Genomic DNA, 23,221 nt, shown 5'->3' with positions numbered 1-23,221 from the left:
TCGGTCTACCAATGTTGATAAGGTCCCAAAAAAAGACTTGTGGTAGAGATATCACTGCCATGTCTATTTGTCGTGATATGCATCGCATAAACTGGACACACAAGTTCAATAGTTAGGAGCCGCATGAGCTGACTCAAGAAAATAAGAATAAAAGTGTTCAAGCCTGCACTAATCTGCTCCAATATGAACATAAGGACAACATTCTGTTCCAGATCGTCACTTGTGATGAAAGGTGAATACTAGCAAATGGGAAAAATTTAATTAAGTTTTTATTTTCTGTCGCAAGAGACAAAAAGCACTTGGTCAGTAAAAAGAACATGATTTAAATTGAGAAGTATGCTGTGTCCATAAGGAAGTCAGTAATATTTTAGTGTAGAGTTGCACATATGAAGTAGATAAATTAGACAGTCGTGTGGGTGAAAGAACATCAAGATAAGATTTTGAAAATTTATTGGGAGTTAATATAAATAAAGATTTATCTTTCACTTTGATCTTGGGGATATTTTTATTCGTGAAAACATACCTCGGCTCATATCACCTTCTTCTTGTCATCGGCTTTAGTAGAAAGAATACATAATTACCAATTAAAAGACAGGACCATCTCTATCTCCAAGTCAGGCGTCTCTTTTACAGTTCATCAACATGAAAATTAACAGATACTGTCCTTTCTAAACTCAGGCTGAATTTCTAACGAAATCTGTCATTCATATCAAGTCCATTTTAAGGATAATAACTCCGTGTTAGACTGATACAACCCACAAACAATGTGCAGCCATTTTATCTTATTTTAAAATCATATAATGTTGAAAATGGATTTTGAATTGTTATTAGCATACGTACTAGGAAAATTTGATTTTATATATAAATATATAATACAAACTACACTTGAAACTTATCAGTAAAGCAAGAATTTACCAAGTGGAAATTCCACTCCTAGAAGTACCAAATGGAAATTCCACTCCTTAGCTTTGTAAAAGCATTAAAATTTTTTTACAATTAAGATAAACGTCATTTAAAAAATATATATATATTTTGACACGCCAAAAGTGGCCAGTTAAACGACAACAGTCAATTGTCCTTTCATTCAGATGTAAGACACTGAGCTTTTATAATGTAGGAATGAGGTTCAATCTGCAATGACGACTTGAAGCCTATCAAATGAAACCAGCTAGTCTAGGGAGGAAAGACCCTCAACGGGGTGTGTTGCGGGAATACTTTACACTAAGGTGGGCAGTTAGTATGAAAATTGACAAAATTATTTTATAATATGCTTGAGTACATTTTATTTTTTCTATCAATCACAAAAGTATTTTCAGCTGTATCAGTTTCTATATCTTGAAGTGCTTTCTTTTATGTTTCTATGAATGTATTGTTGCATATTAAAATAATAGTAAATTAAGGAGAGAATATTGAAACGTTAGTTTTTTGATGTAAATGAAAATTTGAGCATTGCCAAAAGCGAAAGACCACTCAGCAGCAAGGATGCGTTGCCCAGGGTGCGCCACGTGGAGGCGGGTCAATCATTGCACCCCTAGTGCATAATATGTTAATACGTTAAAAAAAGATTTAGAGCAAGTTTTAAAATTTTTGTAAAAAGTACTCACTTTAAAGTACGTTAGACAAAAGAATTTCAATGAACTGTATTAATCTTAGAATATATCATATAGAAAAGTTTGGAAGAGTTTAATTAGTAGTAGATTTTACAATTTTGTATGTTTTAACAATTCTACTACTTAGGCCTTCTGTCTTCTCAACTGATAAAAAACAGGTTTTATTACGAGAAAAAAGCAAACCGTCAACGTTGACCATGTCAATGACCCTAAATATCTGGGATTAGTTTTAGACTCTGAACACAGTTAATGAAGCCTTCAAGCATTTAAAGATTCTCGCAAATTATGAGGCTCAAGTCAGAGTACAAAATCTTCAATTGCAGCTTCAACAGGCCAGAGCTATAACGAGAAAAAAAATAGCTGTTATTACAAAACTTGTAAATGATAATAGGGGAGCTCAACCTTCAAAGAAAAAAAACCAAATGCTAATGCATTGCCTGTGAACACAAAAACAGTTGTAATAAATTTCTATCAACAAGATGTATTCAAGGACAAAGAGACGCAGTTATAACAAGAGTGAATAAAAGAAAAAAAAATATTTAAACGAGACATTTATATAGAATATTAATAGATAGATAGCAAAAGTTTTAAAATCATAAATTCTAATAGGCTTCTTTCAGATTACACACTCTTCTTATCTCAAAATTTTGAGTTCATTGTCTGCAGTATAAGTAAAACAGTATCCCAAACTTTCTTAGTTAACCTAGTCGATTAGTAGAAGAACTGGTATGAGAATAAGAATGTATGCTAAGAATATATAAAACATGCTAAGAAAAATTGATCTAAGAAAATTTTAAATCTTACCTGGGCTTCTTTCAGACCATATATTCTTCTTGTATCTGAGATACCATATAATGAATATGTTTGTATCTTGTAAATTTGGAATTCATTGTCAGCAATATAAGTAAAACAGTACCCCAACTTTCTTAGTTAACCTAGTTGATTAGTAGAAGAACTGGTATGAGAGTAAGAAAATAACGAATCTATGCTAAGAATATGTAAAACACGCTAAGAAAATGTTGTTATCTTAGCCACCAATATTCAGAATGGAACGAAAAATATATTAGGAAACAATGTAGAGCTCAAAACACTAACAATTACAACAGAAGGATTTATTTTGAAAGTTGCAAGAAAAATATGCCTCTTCACGTGTTCTCCAAGTCATTTTTAGTGAAGACTTCTCAATAGTACTGCAAGGTGAAATTCAATGTGCACATTCAAATAACCATCAGGTTTCTATTCACACAGAAGTTGCTGTCACAGTCGAAGGAACATTTTCTTTTTCCGTCATATCTGATTATAATATAATCGTTGCTTATACAATTAATCTTTAAGTACTAGAAGATGTATGTATGTGATATTTTAAAAATAAATTAAAATTAATTCCTTTTAAAGTTTCATTTAATTAACTTCCTTCCTTTTTTTAAGAGTAATTTTAATTCTAGATGCATCTACTTAATTGTTATTTATTTCCACATAGGTCAGAAAAGTAATAAGCTTTGCTATTAAATCATTGCAAATCGTAAGATAAAATAAAAAGAAGCTATTGATATTGATTATTATCCTTTCGTTACAAAAAATTGTATGTATATCCATGATGTTACATGTTTAAGGGCTTTAAGGTATAATGTATAACAAATGTATTGATCTTTGCCATAAATTGCACAAATGCAATTTGCGAATTCTTTATGAGTTTGGAAGTCTTAAAATTTTTAGTATCAATAAGAATATCTTCAAAAATTTAGAATTCACAAAAATATTTGTAATTGTATAGCAATGTACAGCAGGGTGCATAGCCAAATGTTTAAAAAAATAAGTACCTTTAAAAAAAATGCATATAACTTTTAAAAAAATAGGTAATTAGGACATGCGCACAAATAAAAAAAATTTCTTCTTATAGTTGAAAGTTCTTTATATAAAAGGCAAAATAACTTTCAAAGATTTTACATGATCATGGTAAAATAATAGTTTTAGACAAAGATACATGAGAAACCAAGACTATAATTATACACAATTTTGAATATATTCAATATTGAGTGGCTCATTCTATTTTTTAAATTAATCAGGATGGCCACTCAAAACAGATTTCAAATTTCCCTGATTTTTCCAGGTAAAAATCTTAAAATTTCCAGGTTTGTGTTTTTTTCCTTTATTCTTATAAAGTGTAGGATGTGTACAAGAAAAGTGTCTGTATTATAAAATATCTTATTCAAAGAAAATTTTTTTAAACATATCTTGAAAAAAATTTATTTTTTTTATTATTTTTAACGTTCTGGTACAACATTAATTTTTAAAAAATTACGACGTGGAGAAAATAATATGTTTAGCTTGCAGAATATATTGTTTTTATTGAATAATTTTAATTGTTTTTATTGAATTTAATGTGTTACTTTAAGTAGTATTTGCTCAAAGTGTACCTACAAAATGACAAAATCAGAATCACCAATAAAACCTTGGATAAGTATTGTTTAATATATTTTCATTAAGGAAAAGAAAACCGTTTCAGGTGATTATATATCAATAATTTTTAATAATTACAGTGGCTCCCAAAAGTGCTCACTCACTTATAACTTATATTGAAATAGGAAATAATAATTCAATAATTAAAATGAATATTTCACAATGGGTATTTGATAATAAAATGTATAATCTATTCTTAGCAAAACTGCACGGAATATTTTAAAAACAAAGCAAAAGTAAATTTTTTAATCAAATAGTAACAAAAATGTTACCCCACGAAAGTCATCGTACATTTAAATGTTTTGGATCTCAGAATTAAAATTATTGTCAATTGCTTTTTTTATTTAATTATTTTTCATTTCTTTATTAGCAATTTAGTATCAAACCTATAATAGCAAAATTATATTTTAATTTTTGCTTGCTAACTCCATAATATTTTATTTTATCTTTTAAAAATGACTTGCGGTCGTAATAAAATAGACCAAATTTGATTATTTGTCTGCATAAGAGGTAAATCAGTAATGAATATGTTAAATTAGTTTATTGTATTCAATTGAACTGTGCAATATGTGATAAAATGCTTAAAAGAAGGACTTCATATCAGAGATTAAAATTATAAATTTTGTGGAAAAATTCATAAATTTGCAATTGAGTGTTATAAAAGTTTCTGTAAAAATTTTAAAAAAATATTCTGCACGAATTTCACCTGACAAAAAAAAACTAGTTACACGTATTTTCAACCTTTAAAAGCTATTGTAGATGCTAAAGGAAAATGTTAATTTAACGAAAAATTAGATTTACTAATAGACTGAGTTTTTTCTTTAAAAGTGTATGATGACTTTTGTGGGATAAAGTTTTTGTCACTTTTTGAAGGTTGATTCCTTAAAAATAAACTTTTCCTTTGTTTTTAAAATATTTCATATTGTTATTTAAAATATTTCAGTTTTGTTAAGATTAGAACACATTTTTTATCATTAAATATACATTCTGAAACATTCATTTTAATTAATGGATAGTCTTATTTCATTGAAAGTCATAAGTGTATCAACACTTTTGTGAATCACTGTAATTACATTTCAATATAAAGCTGTACTGTATACTGCATTATACTGTATTTCATCTTACCAGTGCTTTTTATAAAATTCACTGATCATATTTTCCGTAAACCAATATCTCAAGTCAAATTTTTAAATAATGGTATTTTGAAATAGCATTTTTATTTTAAGAGATTCAGTATAAAAAAAATAAATGTCAGAAATGTAAAATTGTCTCATTTTTAGTTCTATACTCTATAAAAGAAAAAAAATAGATAAAATTCCTTAAAATTTATACTTTCTTGATTTTTTTTTGTTATTTGAAATTAAAACATTTAAAGGATTCCAATCTAAACACACAGTGTTTTAGTTTAGCATAGTTAATTGTTTTTGTTTGAACAACTGGAATCTTGTACAGCGCAGAACTGAAACACTAAGTTTCGTTTTCCTTCTCCTGACTAAACACATATGAATAAAAAAATTATATTTTATGTATATACATCATTTAATATGATATGTTTCCTATATATTCCTTAGTCATTGTCAGCTTTTTTAGGTAAAAAGAGGAATAGTGTTGAAATATCATCTCTAGAATGGAAGCAACATTTACGAACTTTCGATATTTTAATAACTATACAATTCGAATTTTGAATCAAAAAACTAATATTTACCTACAAAATCATAAAATTTGATATTAATATATAGTTAGTTCTAAAAAAAAAAAAACTTTTTTCAAAATAAAAATATACTATAAAAGGTTAAAATGAAATAGAAAAAATTCGCATTAATGCAAGAATTGTAACAATTTGTCGACAAACATTGCTGTTAGTGATGGGGGAAAATGCGTGATTTGTTGGTTTGCTGAGAAAAAATAATTTACAGATTTCTTTGAGTTCAAAAGCTTTCAGAAAAAGAGTGAAATATAAAATCCATCGTTATTAAATTATAACCAACTAATTTTTAGAGAATTTAATAAAGTTAAAAATACAAAAACATATTGACTCATTTTGTCAAAATAGAAAAAAATTACCACTCTCAATTGCGAACTAACTTGAATCATTGTGAACAAACCCACGGACAGAATTTAAAAACCGAAGGAAATATCCTAACCCCGTCTTCCACATCCACCATAATCTTTGCCTTTCCAAAATTGCACAGTCCCATAGTCTGCATAGAGATCAAAGGTTTCTACATTTGCTTAGCAACCCTGGGAGAATTTTATGTTGTATTCTAGTTTAACAGGGTTATAATGGAGCAAATTTTGATGAAAGCAAAGTAAGTTGATGATATTTTAACTATTTGGAGATACATTTCCATCTAAAAAATGTGGGTATAATGGATGAAACAATTTAAATTAAGAAAATTAGCAAATAATTTAATTTAGTGAAATTAAAAAAATACGTAGGAAAAAATTTCCAGCCTTTCTTTAAAATTTCCAGGTTTTCCAGGTTTTTATCCATATTTCCCTGATTTTTCCAGGTTTTTTCCAGTATAAAAAAAATTCCCTGTTAATTCCAGGTTTTCCAGGTGGGTGGCCACCCTGTTAATAATTACTTTACATAATTATGTAAAAAAAATTTTTTTCAAAATTATTATTAATTTAACTATTACTTAAAAAGGTTATCGAGTGTATTTTTTAGACTTAAATATAGTTTTTATAAAGATATGTAAAGAATTAAGCAAGCTAAGAACATTTGAACAAATTCACATTGCAAATAAATTAAATTAATTTAATTCATTTTATAACACTTTTTAAAAGCTTCAGTTATAAGACTTTATTAAAAATGTTAAAACAAAATTTATTCATGGTACAATTGTAGGAGATAATTTTTTTAATCTCCCTTTTAAACACACACTACTTGGTTACATTTTAAAAAACATGGCCTCCATCTCAGTCACTCGTTGCCACCCTCAGCAACAAGTGAAGGAAAAATATCACTATGGTGATTTTGGTTGGTTGGCGCGGGGCCGGAGGCCATAGCGACCGACCCGTTTGTGATACTCTCCCCCTCTGATTCCGAGGTTACGTCCCGGGGAGGAATCAGAATTCATCTTTGGTCTGCCTCTCCTTCGGAGAGGTAAAATAGGTTCTGTTGCTTGTGTATCAGAGTTGCATTGTCTCAATGCTGAGGTGTGGTAGGTCCCAACAGGAACACATGGCTTATCTGGGTGGGCAAGTTCATAGGAGGTTGGCGACTTCTTTCGAAGTATGAGATACGGCCCATCTCTTTTAGGTACAAATTTGGCAGTAATTCCTTTCTTAGCATTACTGAGTGGATGTAGAGTCACCCACACTTTCGAACCTACAGCATAAGTGGTGTTTTGCTGGCGTTTTGAGTCGAAATATGTTTTATGCCGATCTTGGGATTTTTCTACATTATCTCTAACAGTCAAGAGGATAGAAGAAAACTTTCTGAGATACGGGGTTATCTCAGGGACAAAGTTATCGTTTTGGATAACCGTTCGAATATCATGCTTTACCTCTTGAACTGTCCTGAGCTCTCGTCCAAACTGAAGGTATGCAGCAGTATACCCTGTCGTTTCGCACTTTGATGTGTTCATAGCGAATCGGATGACTGGTAGGTGGTCAACCCAATTTCTATGCTCTTGGCCAACAAGAATAGCCAAGCGAGGTTTCAGGTCCCTGTTCTTTCTTTCCACAGAATTTGCTTGGGGATGGTATACCGGCACCAAACATTGCTTAATATCAAGCAGAAAACAAAGCTGTTGCATTACACTGCTCACAAATTGTGAGCCATTATCGCTGATAACTCTTCTAGGCAATCCATATCTCAAGATCACCTCCTCCAACAGAGTGATTGCACACTCCTTAGCTGTGGCTTGGGCTAAAGCAAATAGCTCAACCCATCTGGTTGAACAGTCCTCAACGATGAAGATCCATTTCTTTTTATCTTTACCTTCGGGCAATGGACCAAATAGGTCTATGGATAGGCTTTCAAATCTTTGATTATGTACAGGAGTCTGAAGAAGACCAGCTGGCTTTTGAGTGGAAGCTTTATAGCGGTTGCATTCGACACAGTTTTTAATATATTCGGTGATAAATCTTCTCATACCAGTCCAAAAGAATCTTTTGGAGATTCGATCCAAGGTACCTTCTATACCGTAATGGCCAGCAGTTGGCGCATCATGAAATTCTTTAAGGATTTGACCTCTTTCTTGCATAGGGACTACTAGTTGAGCTTCGTCCGAGTCACTATCATGGGAATATCTATAGAGAATTCCCCTATTCATGATATATCCACGTTCAGTCCATCGATTAAGGTCTACTTCATCTGAGCGATCTTCAAATGCTTCTATAATCTTTCGTAAATCATTATCCTTCAGCTGTTCAGTGCGTATATCACTTGGTGATCGAGTTGGAAGATCAATTGTAACTGAACAGAGACAACAAGGATTTCTCTCTTCATGAGCACAAGGTGGGCGAGACAGCATGTCCGCAATGACATTGTTTCTTCCTGGGATGTACTGTATATTCAGGTTGTAAGATTGTAGTTGCAAGGCCCATCGGGCCAACCTTCCTGATGGAGATTTAATACTTAACAACCACTTCAAGGGTTGATGGTCAGAGGATATTGTCACCTGGGCACCATCAATGTACCCTCTAAATTTATTCAAAGCCCAAATAACAGCTAGAGCTTCCCTCTCTGTAGTCGAGTAGTTTTGCTCTGCAGATGTCAAAAGGCGGCTAGCATATTCTATAGGGTGTTCATTTTCCTTTTCCCCCTGTAAGAGAACAGCACCCAATCCATAACCACTGGCATCAGTTCTTATTGTGTAAGGTTGGTCGGGATCAGCTTGTTTCAGAATGGGAGAAGAAACCAACTTCTCTTTCAGGGCAGCAAAAGCTTTTTGTTACTGCTCAGTCCACTTCCAAGCAGCATTTTTTTTTGTAAGTTCACATAATGGTTTCGACAGGGTAGAAAAGCCTTCTATAAACCTACGATACCATGAACAAGTTTGCAGGAAGGATTTAACCTGCTTTATATCTTTAGGGACAGGAAGCTTGGTTATAGCTTCTACTTTTTCTGGATCTACTTCAAGTCCTCGGGTAGTTATGTAGTGACCTAAGTATTTTACCTTAGAGCAAGCAAAATTGCACTTTAGGCGGTTAGCTTTCAATTGAAATTGGGCTAGTCTTTTGAACACAAGAGTTAGATCATTTAGATGATCTTCAAAAGTAGGTGACATGATGATTATGTCATCTAAATAAATGAGAATTTTTACTGAGGGGAGTCCATTTTTAAAACGGTCCATTAGTCTCTGAAACGTTGCAGGGGCATTTTTTAACCCAAATGCCATCCTCTTGAATCTGTAAGCACCCAAAGGAGTTACAAACGCTGTTTTGTCTTTATCATCATCATGAATTTTCACCTGATGATAACCGGACTGGAGATCTATAGTGGAAATATAGCCTATGTTTTTAGCATCATGCAAGAGATCATCTAATCTTGGCAAAGGATAGGAGTCTGTGACAGTCACAGCATTAAGCTTTCTATAGTCGACACAGAGTCTGTGTTTACCATTTGGTTTGGGAACCAACACAACGGGAGCTGCATAGGGAGATTCACTCTCTTCTATAATTTCTTTTTTTAACAAATCATCCAATTCTTGTTTAAGAATTTCTTTCTTGGCTGGTGACAGTCTGTATGGCGGAACTGATATTGGTGCATGATTTTCAGTATTAATTCGATGCTCGGCAAAGGGAGTAGGGTCTCCCCCTGGTTTAAGGGTATCTTCAAATTCACTGAGAAGTATGGAAATCCTTTGTCTTTGCTCTGGGGTCAGAGGCTCTCCTTCATTTTCTCGTAGTCTACATTCATTTGCCACAATGTTGCTCATGGATAAACTAGGTTTATGGATATCCTTCCGGAAATAGATTTTATGATGAGGTTCATCACCAAAGTGCCATCTTTTACGTTGGATATCTAGGACGATACCAGTCTTTTCTAGAAAATCATTCCCCAGTAGAGTTCTATTTCCAGTAGCCTCGGGCAGGGCTAACAGTTCATGATTGAATTTTCTACCTTCGATGTTAACCAGCACCTGGGTGGCGCATGCTTCAACTGCAGTCTGACTTCCATTAGCTAAAGTCATGACTACCTCTTTAGTTTGGAATTGGGCTCCTTTTTCTTTCAGCATCTTAAACAATGTCTCTCCAGCAATGGAGCAGGTTGCTCCTGTATCAGCACAAACTCTGGCCTTGATGTCAGAAATCTCAACATCAAGCAGTGCTATGGGAGAGGAAGAAATATGACAAGCGTGCAGATTGATAGCACTTGCACAAACATTTGGAGAGCAGGTAGGGCACTTTGCCTTGATGTATCCTGGTCTTCCACAGCCATAGCATGTTAACTTTGGTTGAAGTTCAAAATTTTCTGGCCTAGAACGTTCTTGAAAATTCGGTCTTGTATCAGGGTATCCCCTTCTACTTTGCTTCGAATATCTTTTATATTCAACTCGGGCAGTGGAGCTTGAAGCGGCTGGTTCCCTCTTCACTCTTACAGCTTCATAGTCGTCAAGCCGTTTGACAAGCCCTTCCACAGTGTTCAACTGGCACCACTCATCAATAAAATGATCTTTAACATCTGCCGGCACTTTGCGTTTAATTTGGTCAGATATGATCAATTCTCCTAATTGACTAAAAGTTGTTATTTCCAAACCGCTAACCCAACCTTGGAAAAAGTTCCTAAGTTCATAGGCAAAATCTTGCCAAGACGATGAGTTAGTCCTATTATGTTTCACAAACAGCTGATGGAACTTTTCCGCCGTCAATTTAAATCTTTTTAGAAGTAGTAGTTTTACTCGATCATAATCGCTAGCAACCTCGTCACTCTCTCTTGCAATTAGCTGCGCAACATCATAGGGCAGCAGTCCAATAAGATTGGATGCCCAAAATTCTTTTGGAACTTCACTGAGTTGAGCTTGGCGTTCAAATAGCACTAAATATAGGTTTATGTCGTTGTTATTTGGGTCAAATCGGGGCATTAAGGACAACAAATCAATCACAGGTTTTCTTCGGAAACCATCAGTATTGGTGGAGGGTCCACACTGTCTTGCCTCTATCTCGAGTCTAATCTTTTCCAGTTCCAATTTCATTTGCTCTGTCTTGATTCTTTCGTTGCTCTCGATGCTGGCCTTTTCTAACCCAGCAGCTCTCTTTTTCTCCTCAGCAGCATCCTGTCTTTGGGAAATGATCGTGTTGAGCATTTCTTTTACAAACTCCTCTTCATAGTTATCACTAGAGGTAATAACTTTCTTCAAATCAATGATTTTTAAATCAGGGGTGACATCTTCACCCAACTCACTAGCAAGGAGAATTAAATCCTCCTTACGAGCTTTTCCAAAGAACGTCATCTTTCAATAAACAAAAGAAGATGGTTCTATTTTTAGAGCACAGATGATAAATGTGAATACAGGGGCAATTCTTGCACAAGGGCACACTTTGTATGTAAACACTGGGACGATTCTTGCACAAGGGCACACTTTAGATTGGTAACACTTAATGTAAACACTGGGGCGATTCTTGCACAAGGGCATACTTTAGATTAGTAACACTTAATGTAAACACTGGGGCGATTCTTGCACAAGGGCATACTTTAGAGAATTAAAATAATACTGTAATTGTTATGGCAAAATGATCTTAGAGAGGTAACTTTTATAATACAAAATTTAATCAGAATTATTTTAGTAAATATAATACCTTAATCTCATAAATGAAATACATGAGCACTTTTTAAATTATTAACCAGTTATAAAACATTTCTAATAAACATATATAGGTAATGCAAGTAACCAAAATTATTTTAAAATATATTACTTAAAACACTTAAATAACATGACAATTACTGATTAAGTATTCTTATAAATTGAGAGCACTGAAACAAATCAAAATATTTATGTTAAATCATTGAAAGAGCTGTAAAAGTTATTATTTGCAACCACCGAAGAAACATTTTTCTCTCCCCAAAGGCGAAAGAAAAAAAAAGAATCACAGTTATTCAATGTCAACAACACGAACAAAATAAAAAACACACACGCACAGCTGCAGCGAGCGGAAGAAGAAACAAAATAAAAGGAAAAGACCGTTGAAGAACGATCTTTCGGGTGACGCTATCACACATAAAATCGGATTACCGGGGATCCGGGCCTCTAGTTGGTGCGCCATTATAACACTTTTTAAAAGCTTCAGTTATAAGACTTTATTAAAAATGTTAAAACAAAATTTATTCATGGTACAATTGTAGGAGATAGTTTTTTTTAATCTCCCTTTTAAACACACACTACTTGGTTACATTTTAAAAAACATGGCCTCCATCTCAGTCACTCGTTGCCACCCTCAGCAACAAGTGAAGGAAAAATATCACTATGGTGATTTTGGTTGGTTGGCGCGGGGCCGGAGGCCATAGCGACCAACCCGTTTGTGATAATTTACTTTAAATTAGTGAACAGTCTCTAATACTTTTTTATTAAAATTTCGTTTTTGGTTTAGTATTTCCGTAATGAAATGATTAAAATAAATATTCAAATTATTTTGAAATGTAAATACCATGAATATAGAAGATAAACATTTTTGTCAGAGGTAAATTATTATATGGTTCCTACACTCATAATATCTAACAAATCTGAAAAAATTTTTCATTTCAATTGTTTTTAAATCAAATCATTAAGAGATTAAATAAAGATTTTTCGAATGACAAATGTGAATAACATAAGATTTTTTGCTGAATTTAAAAGAGTGAAAGCTTCATATTTTTTTTAAAATCTTGCTTTGAAAGACTATTGAGTTTTTTCATAAAACTTAAAAAGCACTGAAAATTTTTAAAGTAATAATGCAATAATAAAAAGTAATAAGTTAAAAAATAATAATTCAGTACAATAAAAGTTTACATAACTTTTATGCAATTTGTGAATGTAAATAAGTAAAAAATCTTACAATTAAAAATATCAACTAATTCTTATCTTTATTAAATTAATAAAAGGGGAGATGGAAATTTTGAGGACATAAAACTTTTTGATTCTTTACTGCTCTGGGGATCCACATGAAAAAAATAAAATTAGTGAATGAACCCCAACTGAAGTATTGGTTTATAAATGTAAATGACAAAGACAATAGTGCTTGACCAACAAAAAAATTAACAAGAGAAATAAAAAAAAAATATTTAGCCATTAGAGAAAGAATTTGCCAATATATATTGTCAATTCCCGTGAACAGCGAAAATTTGTGAGATTTTTAAGCTCGATTTCAGGGGGCAAAAAAAAATAAGCCAGAAATTGAGAAACTCTAGTAAAACGCAGTAGAGTTGTACATGAAAGTGGAAGAATTGTGGCCTAATTTGTAGCAAAAATCAACATGGTAAATAAAAATTATATCATTTTTAAAAGAAAAAAATTAAGTACGTTTTAAAAACATACAATGAGAAAAGCACCTTTAAGGGCTTATAAAAAACGCAAAAAAGCACATTTAAACAATTTTTAAAAATGCTATGCACCCTGTACAGTTTTGACTATACAGGGTTTTGCACTATTTCTGAGCTATATTTGAAAAAAAGGTTTTTGTAAATATATTTTGTATTACAGAATAATTCACAGAAATATTTGCAATTGTTGCCAAAAATATTGCAAAATATTGGAAATATTAGCAAAGTACAATTTTGATTATTTCCTGAGTCACATCTGTAACAAGGTTTTTTTTTAATTATTTTTTGTAATAAGAAGTATTTACTTAAAGTAAAAAAGACATAAATAACCTCAAATTGCACAGAAGAAAAAAAAAACATATTTCCCTCATATCAAATTGTGATTATGTGTGCTCGAAGTCTGCAAGTGTAACGCTTGTAACAATGGGATTGATCAGTTACTAAACATTTTATAATTTGACTTCTTTTGAAAATATAAATAACTTCTAATTGTATTACAAATATACACGACTTATATTCAAAGTTGTAAAACTTAATTTTAGCATTTTAAATTTTAATGATCGTTATATCAATCAAAATAAAATACCATTATACTTTAGAATTTATTATAAATGTATGCTTCAAAATTATTTATAATTATATTTTATAATTATTTATAAATACTTTATACTTAAATGTTATGTTTTATAATTATTTATAATTATAATATGTACTACATATTTTTTTTATAAATTTTAAGAAATTATATATAAGCATAACAAATAATATGTAAAAGAATTATCAGCAAAAATTTTATTTATTGTGATTACAACATTAAATCAAATATATCAAAAAATTATAAATAAGCACTAAAAAAGTAAAAGCATTTCAATAAAAAGCAAAATTTTATTAACATTATTCGATATGAACAGAGTACTTTCCACTACCTTCAAATTTTAAAAATTTACACTAATTAAAGTTGAAATCAATGTATTAAAAAAAAAATTCTGTACTGATGTCAATATCAGAACATTTTATTTAACTACTTTTAAAAATATAAGTAACCTTCACTTAGAATAAACATATACTACTAATACTATACTTGTAGTCACAGTCAGAAAATCTAAATTTAGAGCTTAAAATATTTCTAACTATTTTACTCACAAAAAAAGTAAAATAAAAAATTAGTGTTTTTATGACAGATTTTACAAGAAAATCATATAAAAAAACAATTAGTCAGTAGGGAAGTTTTTCAAAAGAACAATGTTTATGTTTATATGAGACAAAAAAATTTTTTTTTTTAAATCCTAACAACTTATAGTTTTTTAAACTGATGATTTAGAATGTTTTTATCAAGCAGAGTCAAAAGACACTCTCCAAAGTTTAATTTCAAATCATTTCTTAATATCAATGTACATTTCATAAGTAATTATTATTTTGTTTCCAACAGTTAATTAATTTTGTGATATCATTCTTCTTCAGCTTGCCCTGAATATAAAGGTATGTATATGGTATACTGTTTTTATCATGAGATGTCTTGCTTGACACCTTTAGGAATTTCAAAATAGTGTCAAATTTTAAACAGTTTTCTGCATAAATTTAAGCATTATTTTACAGCATAATTAGCATTATAATATCATTACAGACTCTTGATGTCAGTTGTAACCAAAAGTAAAAAATTTGTTGCTTAACTTTCATATTTACTTGCTTTTAAAACAAATCATTGCAATGATTAATTCTAAAAAATATTAAACAATACTGTAGTTGCACAGCAATATGCATTATTGTATCAGTAAGAAATTTGTTCAAATTTTATGTATTTAACTGATATTTTAAAACCCCAACACTTTTGGCTATTACAGTGAAACCTGCCAAGTTGACCACCCTTGTAAGTTGGACACCTACATAAGTTGACCTCAATTATCAAGAACGGAATTTTTCCTATATAATATAAAGAAGCAAAACTTTTGTAACATGACTACCTGTCTATCTTGTATGTTGACCACTGAAATAAGTCAATTTTGTCTAGGAGTATAATGAAATTCTATTCTAAAACCCTCATAAGTTGACCAGAAAAAAAAAAATTCAGAAAATTTTCTGTCATTTTGCAATGTAAGTTAAAATTTGACTTGTTTGGTGAAATAGTGTAAAAAGCTAATCTAAACCCTTTTGAGAGTTGACCATCTGGGGAAACTGTCAGCTTTTGACCATTTCTTTCATTCAAAACATTGGGCTGATGTAAAGTATACAACAGCGCCAAACTACAATGCGAGCATATTTCTGTAACAAATAGGCTTGTAAGTGTAGTAATAACAGAATAAATTTTAAAGTGTTCAAATAATTTTGTTCTGTTAAAGTTTTCAAATTACATGTTTTCTTGTTCTGATATTTTAAGAAATCATTTTTATTAAACTCTTCACATGCATAACTAACGAAATAATTTTTTTAAAAAGTTAGTTAAATATTAGAATTATATGCAACAAATTGAAGTTCGGGTTTAAACACATTTCTTAAGATATTCATTTAGCTATTTGCTAAACAAAATTTTTAAGTCAAGAAAAATTTTTTTTAAACATATTGCAACATGATATAGGAAACGAAAAAGTAAACAATGACCCACCCTCTCTATAAGTTGCCCACTTGTCTAAGTTGACCACTAAAACAATGCACCACAAGTGGTCAACTTACACAAGTTTTACTGTAATTGCATTTTAACGCAACGGTATCAAGAGAACTCTATGGTCAAAATAGGAAGCACAGAATTGTATAGGAAATAGTAAAGAAATATATAAGAGATAAAATATTATGTTCAAAAGTTAATTTTCAAAAAAAATTACATAGAAGTATTAGAACAATTTTCTTTATTGGACAAATAAACAAGTGAGTAGATAAGCGAGATGCAAAAAAAAATTGCATAGTATTTCATTTTGAGTCAGTACAAAATTTTTTTACCATAATACCTACATCAGAATATCAGGTAAAAATTACCATAATATCAATTACTTGGATTGAAATCTAATAGAAGAAACCCTCCAGTGTGACAGTTGGCTTTGCAGAATATCAGTGCATCTGCAGATTAATTTTCATCTCAGACTGAAAAAAATAAAAATTATCTCAGCTCCTGAAGTTTATTTTTATCACAGATTTAAAGAACTATAAAATATTAGTGAAAGAACCAATAAAATAATTTTGTAATTCAATTATTATTTGCTTTAGGTTCTTTAAATAAAATTGTTTGCCAATCTGCCGATATATAAACAAAAGAAAAATCATCAGTTTTGTTGTCATTGGTTATCTGTTGCTCAACCAACTCTCCCTTTTTCCTGCTAATAGAAAATATATACATAATATTTTTTATTAGCATGCAATAAGTCTTTCCTTCAATAAAGTGTTTAGAAACTGCTCTTGTGTACCTACCTGTATGTGAAATTTGAATAATTTACTAACACCAATATTTAATATTCAAATATGCGGGAAATGTGGCATATTACTTTTCTTTTAAACTGTTACATTAGTATAAAATAAGTTTAAGCTGAGCATTGACTATCAAATTGTGGATAGAAAAAGACTGAATAATGAGGCAATCAAAGTCATTATCAGGGATTGTTAGTAGGAAAGAGGAGTATTAAAGATTTGTAAAAAAATTTAATTGGAAATTTGTTGATCCACAAAAAAATTTAGATTCCGCAGTTAAATTCATTTTTATAAAATTATATATGAAAGGGCAAGTTGGAGATATGGGGATAATATAAATAGAGCTTTTTTTCCAATTATATATAATAAAGTATATGTGGACCCTGAATAAATAATATGTCACATTTTAAATATATCTTCTTGCTAGGAGCTAAAAAATTAGCTAGAAATTAATAAAAATAAGTAAAAAGTGATCTTGTTAAAAATCTATATCATCACGGATCAGATCTAATACATTTCTTAAATATATGACAATTAGGTGAATGAACAATAAGTCGAAATAATATGAAATGAATTTACAAGGATAAAAATGCAGTAAAATTAAAAAAGATATTAATATGTTTTACTGGATGAAAATTTTTTTATATGAAACAATTACAATAACCTAGTTTTGAATGCCTGTATTATTACATAATTTATTATTTCTGAAGACAATTCTAACTTTTTATTACGTTATGAAACTTATATGAACTAGACATTGTGTTTCTTTTAACACAAAGTAAAAAAAATCCTAGGCAAATTAAACTATTATTTTTCTAACGTTAAATACATTTTATATTAATATGCAGCTGTCAAAAGCGAATTTTAACAGGTATCGAAGATTGTCCTTCGGACCTGTTGTTTTTTCGTTCTTGTAGATTGTTCTTTCCTGCAAAATTCCACTGTAGTTCTGTACAGATGTAGTTCTCTTCATGGCACATTTCATTGCATTGTTCATCTTCTCAAGTGAGAAATAACATTGGGACTTTTTACCAAGTAGTTTTTACCAATACATAGTAGTTTTTACCAATATTTAAGATGAAATTAGTCATCAGGGAGGCCTTTTTGTCAAAATAGTTTTTTTAATTGCCTTTTTGGTGGCCAATGGCAGCCCTGTTACTTTTATTTACTTTTAATTCTACACAAATTACATTCAAATATATACAGTGAGACCCTTAGTTATTTAAACTCAAAAGACAGGTAAAAAATTTTAATTATCAAAAATTTGAATTAACTAAAATATACACGAGTTAAAACACAATAATAAATAGTACAGTCAATTTATGATAACTTGAACAGTCCTATAACTCGAATTATTTTCAGTACTGGTCCTGACCACTTAATTTTTAATTTCCTGTTAACTTTTCTTGATTACTCAAGTTTTATTTCAAACAATCATTCATTTATTTTTCAAGCAAGATGACTTACCCTTTAAAGTAAAAAGAATGACAATAGTAGAAGTCCAGTCATCTTTAATATTTCTCCAAATATAAAATCTGAAATGGTAATGTACTATATATTTTTTACAATGGCAAAAAATTGAAAATTTGTTGTTTTCAGGTACTGAAAAATGCTTAATTCAACAAAAAATATCAGAATACTGATAATCAAAATGTGGAATTCAATTAAAAGTTAGGATCTCAAATTTTATAATTGTGTTCAGTTTTCTTACACTTTTTTTGTTCTGTAGTTTATAACAAAAAAGATAAGTTCTGTAACAAAAAGTATAAATTACAAATTGACGAACAAATGAGTAAAAGATTTTCTTTATTCTCTTCAGATTTGAGTCATCATGAAACAATTATATATTTACCATTGTATAGCACTTGACTGAAATATTTAATAGGAAAAATAAACTTACTTTAATTACTGATTGTTGTTATTTTAAAGAAGTTTTCCTTGAAGTAAATAAGATGTAAGATATCAAGATGTAGACATAAGATATTAAGTGGAAATTTTAGAGACTTGTAGAGTCATCTGAAAAGAATAAAATGGATTAGTTTCATGAAAAAATATCACTTTCAGAAAAAGTATGGTTTTCACAATATTGCCTCAAGCTCTATATAAGTACTATTGTCAAAATAACAATCAGAACACTTAATCACTTTTGATCTGGTAATCAGATTTTCATGTAAAAAGATGCAATCATAATGATGGTTGAGGGATAACCTCAAATATGATAAATAATTTAAGCAACCGATACATTTTCAACTGTAGCTTCCCTTCCATGTTTTGCGGGTCCAAAATCTGAGTCAATCAAAAACATTTATTAATGAAAACTATGTGTTTGATTCTGTTTGAAAAAAATATATCATCTGCAAAAGAAAATAGCATATACCAATTTTTAACAAATTCGAAGGGAAAATTCTGATAAACTGCTTAATATCATTTTAACATAGGGCTGGCTTTTTAATGTGACGGGCATCAAAAACTGGTTAAAACAGTCAAAAACTTGGATGGTAGGTAAAAAATACATAGTATATTTAAAACCAACTAATTACATAAAAATCTGTAGAAATTAATTAATGATAATAGATTAATAGGAGATTAACAAATATTATTTTAAAATAGAATTCATGGTTTGAAATATACACTTACTCCATTGCAATAATCTATGGAAGAAATAAATCCAAAAATAATTTTAAAAAAATATTCTGAAATACATGGAAATTTTGAAACTAAAATGCAGCAAATTTACATTGAACTATCAGATAATAGATGTTTGCCTATAATTTAAATTTTAAAAAAGTCTAATTTTTTTTGGTATTCTTACCAAACAGATGTTGTCAACATTTCTCAATGAGAGCTATTTTAAGTAAGATTTCAAACACCATTTTGGCTTATCTCAACTTTTAAACAACTACATAGTTCCGTTAAATGCTTTATTTCATTGGATAATTCTCATATTCTCAAGAAATTTTTTAATTCACTGAAATCTTTAAAAAGTGCAATTAGTATCTTAGTTTTCATTTTAAAGAAATCGAAACAATTAGTTTTCATAATTATATACACAATAAAACATCATTGAAATAAATAGCACATAAACAAAATACACAACTATAATAGTTAAATTTCTCTAAGTTTACACTTAAAAACTCTCAATTTCACTCATGAAAAAACTACTTCAATCTGATAAATAATTATTTTTATTACTCAAGTTGTTTTAAATTTAGCTAAACCTAAATTGTAGATAATTCGCGAAAATTTCCTTAAGAACAATTGGAAAGAGAGGATCGATTTCCAATTAATCTATAAACATTCATATTGCCTTCTTAAGAGAAAGACTACAGTGAATTTAATGTAAAATAGATAAGTTATTTCATATATAAAAATAGACACTATCTAAATCCAGAAAATTTATCTCTTTCTTTTAGAAAATAAATTTCAAATGATCTGTAAGGAAAAAAAAATAATGAACTGATAGAATTCTCTATAAACAATCCTAAAGTGAATATTAGAGTAAAATTAAATGAATAAATAAATAAGCAGCTATAATAAATAACAATAAATAAGCAGCATTCACATATTTTTCTATATGTATAGAAATTTTGATTAGTGATGTGTAGAAAAATTTACTACAGAAAAGAACATATATATTATTAGGAAGAACCCAAATTTTGATGGTATAGGTTTCATGAAGATTTACAGTAATTCGCAGAGTCGAAATTCATTTTTAAGATGAGCTTCAAAATTTATGGAACTTTGGTATGAAAATGTAGCAATACTTCAATAATAGAAATTGATTATGACAAGCGTTATAGATACATAAATTACAATCCTTTACCAACTTAGATTATCAAATCTGAGTTAATGTTAAGAAATTCAGTTAGAAAAATATGTATATAAAAAACAAAGAAATACTTATAAATTCAACAGCTCATATCCAAATATTGGTCTCTCATCTAACAGCCCTTTGGATCACTAACTAAATTTATAATAAAGAAAAAAGTTTTAGAATCTAAATGATGATTTCAATCATTAAACATCTTTTCATTACGCTCAAATTATCTTGAAAATTATAACCAGTTAGGGGCAGTACTGTTAGAAATTTCGCAATAACAAATATACTTAACAAGTCACAATAACATAATGATAAAATAATTTTTCTAATAATTATTTTAAAAAGAATATTCTGCTCTAATTCAACAGAATCAAACATTGCTCATGGTGCTGTAATTTTAGCAGTTCCGGAATTTCTAAACGACTTTTGCTAGAGTTGTTGAAAAAGTATTTTTAATATAAGACAAGAAATATGAGATTATAGAACAGTTTCAACAGAAATTTTAGATGTTTCGAAAAACGAAGAACACAAATCAGACAAAATCCGAAATAAATCTAACACCGCATACGATTTGACTAGCTTATAGCTTTTTATGGGTAGTTGATCGTAAAAGCAAAGCACAGATGGCGCTAATGATTAAAATTCGTTTTATTGCGAGTTCTCCGGGTTATTACTTCTGATTGGTTTTTGCGCCTAAGCTTGGAAAAGCACTTTCCATAATTCGGGGAGAGGCCCGGTTCCATGTTGTAACCTCCCTTCCTCTCCTCCTCTTGTTAGTTATATAGGAATGTACTACAATATTTCCCCTTTCATAATATTTTTCGTATTTAATAGTTAAAAAAAAGTTTCCACAACGCTTTCTTTGAGAACTATATTTAATGCAGTTTTTAATTCTATATTGTTTCCTAACTTAAAAGATTTCAATCTATTTGAAAAATCAAGGCAGAACTAATGTACTTCCGTTTTATGTGACAGGTCCATACGTTATTGGTGAAAATATACAAAGTGTTGCAGAGTTCTGCTCGGCTCCACGTGAAACCAATTCCGATCGCCAATTATTATGCTTGCAATGTTCACAATATTAAGCATTCTTCGAATTTAACTTTCAACGTAACAAAATAACAAATGAATTCAGAAGACCCCGCAAGCATGCTATGCTATCTCCCCCCCCCCAAAAAAAAAATATAAACAGTGATATTTTACCCAATTACAGCCATATTAGGACAATACTCAAAGCTTGGCATGACTTACACTTCACTTTATTTCTGTTGTGATGGTAATTTTGTTAAATTGGTTTTTGGCTTACGACCCGTTAAAATTTATAAATTTCAGAAAAATCTCATGAATGGTAAATTTAAACACAATAACAAAACTTCGTAGAAAATTAAGTCTGTTCACACATCGCCTCGTAAGCATAACATAAGCGAAGGGATTTCAAATTTTTTTCTGGTTTTAGGAAGCTTGTTATTGTTTTCAGAAAAAGAGGAAGGTGTGACAAGCTCTTAGAGTTAGGTTACAGTTCTATATTTACGAGGCTAACGGTTGGGGCTAAATAGATAACTGAAAGTTGCTGTGAAAAGTCAGAAACGGTTTTTGACTTTGAAATTTTTTTTAAATCATTTAGAATTGAGTCCGAAGATTTAAAGACAGGAACACGACATCGGTAAATTGAGTCTAAGAGATAAAGACTGGAAGAGATCTTTACGAGCATTCTGGAAGGAGGGATATCCCGGGAAAAGACGATCGTTCAAGTCGACACCTCCACGACTTAGGAAATTTGATCTTTTTATCTGTTTGCACTCGTGAAAGAATGCATTAGTCAGAAGAGATTTGGTTCTGAGCCAGGCAATTAGTATATCAAGTTTTTAGGAGCTAATTAGCAAACGGTAATCCTGATACCCATTAAGATGAGGAAAGGAAAGGAAGCATTTACAACAGTTCCATCATCTGAGTTCTTTATTCATTGAGCGCTTTCTTTAGGTATGTTTGATGAGAGATTGGACTAAAAAAACTTGCTTAAGGCCGTTGGCACCGTTGCCAGCTTCAATCGACGTCTCAATGTTATTCTATGGGAGAACGTAAATCACTTTTTCTCAATAATTTACAACCTGACAGCTCAATGTTTAATATTAATGTATAGATCTCATTTAAACAAACATAACTACTGTAAAAAATTATTTTAAAATTCTATTAATAATTTTTAAAACGAGTTTAAATGTGATTTTGGAGTAATTTTCAAGCGTTTTTCACAAAGTTACTTTTTTAGCTAAATTCACGAAATTTTTTTTAAAAAAAACATATAAATACGTAGTTTAAACGTAATTTAAACAATATGAAATTATACATTAGGAACTATTGCTAAAAAATGATTCTTTCCGGGGTATGAAACATTTTTCTACTCTGAAATCGTTCTTCAGTTCCTCCTTTTCTCTCCAGGAGGCTATCACTCAACCGTGAAGAAATCCC

General features: G+C 30.2%; 1 long non-coding RNA gene across 3 annotated transcripts; it reads right to left on the bottom strand.

Annotated features, from left to right (window-relative positions):
• Positions 1–1,437: 1,437 nt before the first annotated feature.
• Positions 1,438–21,546, bottom strand: LOC107442259 (uncharacterized). Of its 3 annotated transcripts, none has more exons than XR_015429787.1 (5): positions 20,836–21,546; positions 18,836–18,951; positions 18,403–18,470; positions 16,525–16,614; positions 1,438–1,949 (listed from the first exon to the last, which is right to left on the bottom strand). It is a non-coding gene; the product is annotated as an uncharacterized LOC107442259 (long non-coding RNA). The 3 variants fall into 3 exon arrangements; XR_006226649.3 differs by lacking the exon at positions 1,438–1,949 and having other exon boundaries at positions 16,366–16,614; positions 20,836–20,899; positions 20,972–21,544; XR_001583836.4 differs by lacking the exon at positions 1,438–1,949 and having other exon boundaries at positions 16,366–16,614; positions 20,836–21,531.
• Positions 21,547–23,221: the final 1,675 nt, after the last annotated feature.

Source organism: Parasteatoda tepidariorum, chromosome 10 (genome assembly GCF_982258835.1).
Source record: "Parasteatoda tepidariorum strain Cologne lab strain chromosome 10, Ptep-v5.0, whole genome shotgun sequence".
Taxonomy (NCBI): Eukaryota; Metazoa; Arthropoda; class Arachnida; order Araneae; family Theridiidae; genus Parasteatoda; species Parasteatoda tepidariorum.
This window is presented reverse-complemented; position numbering and strand designations above follow the sequence as displayed.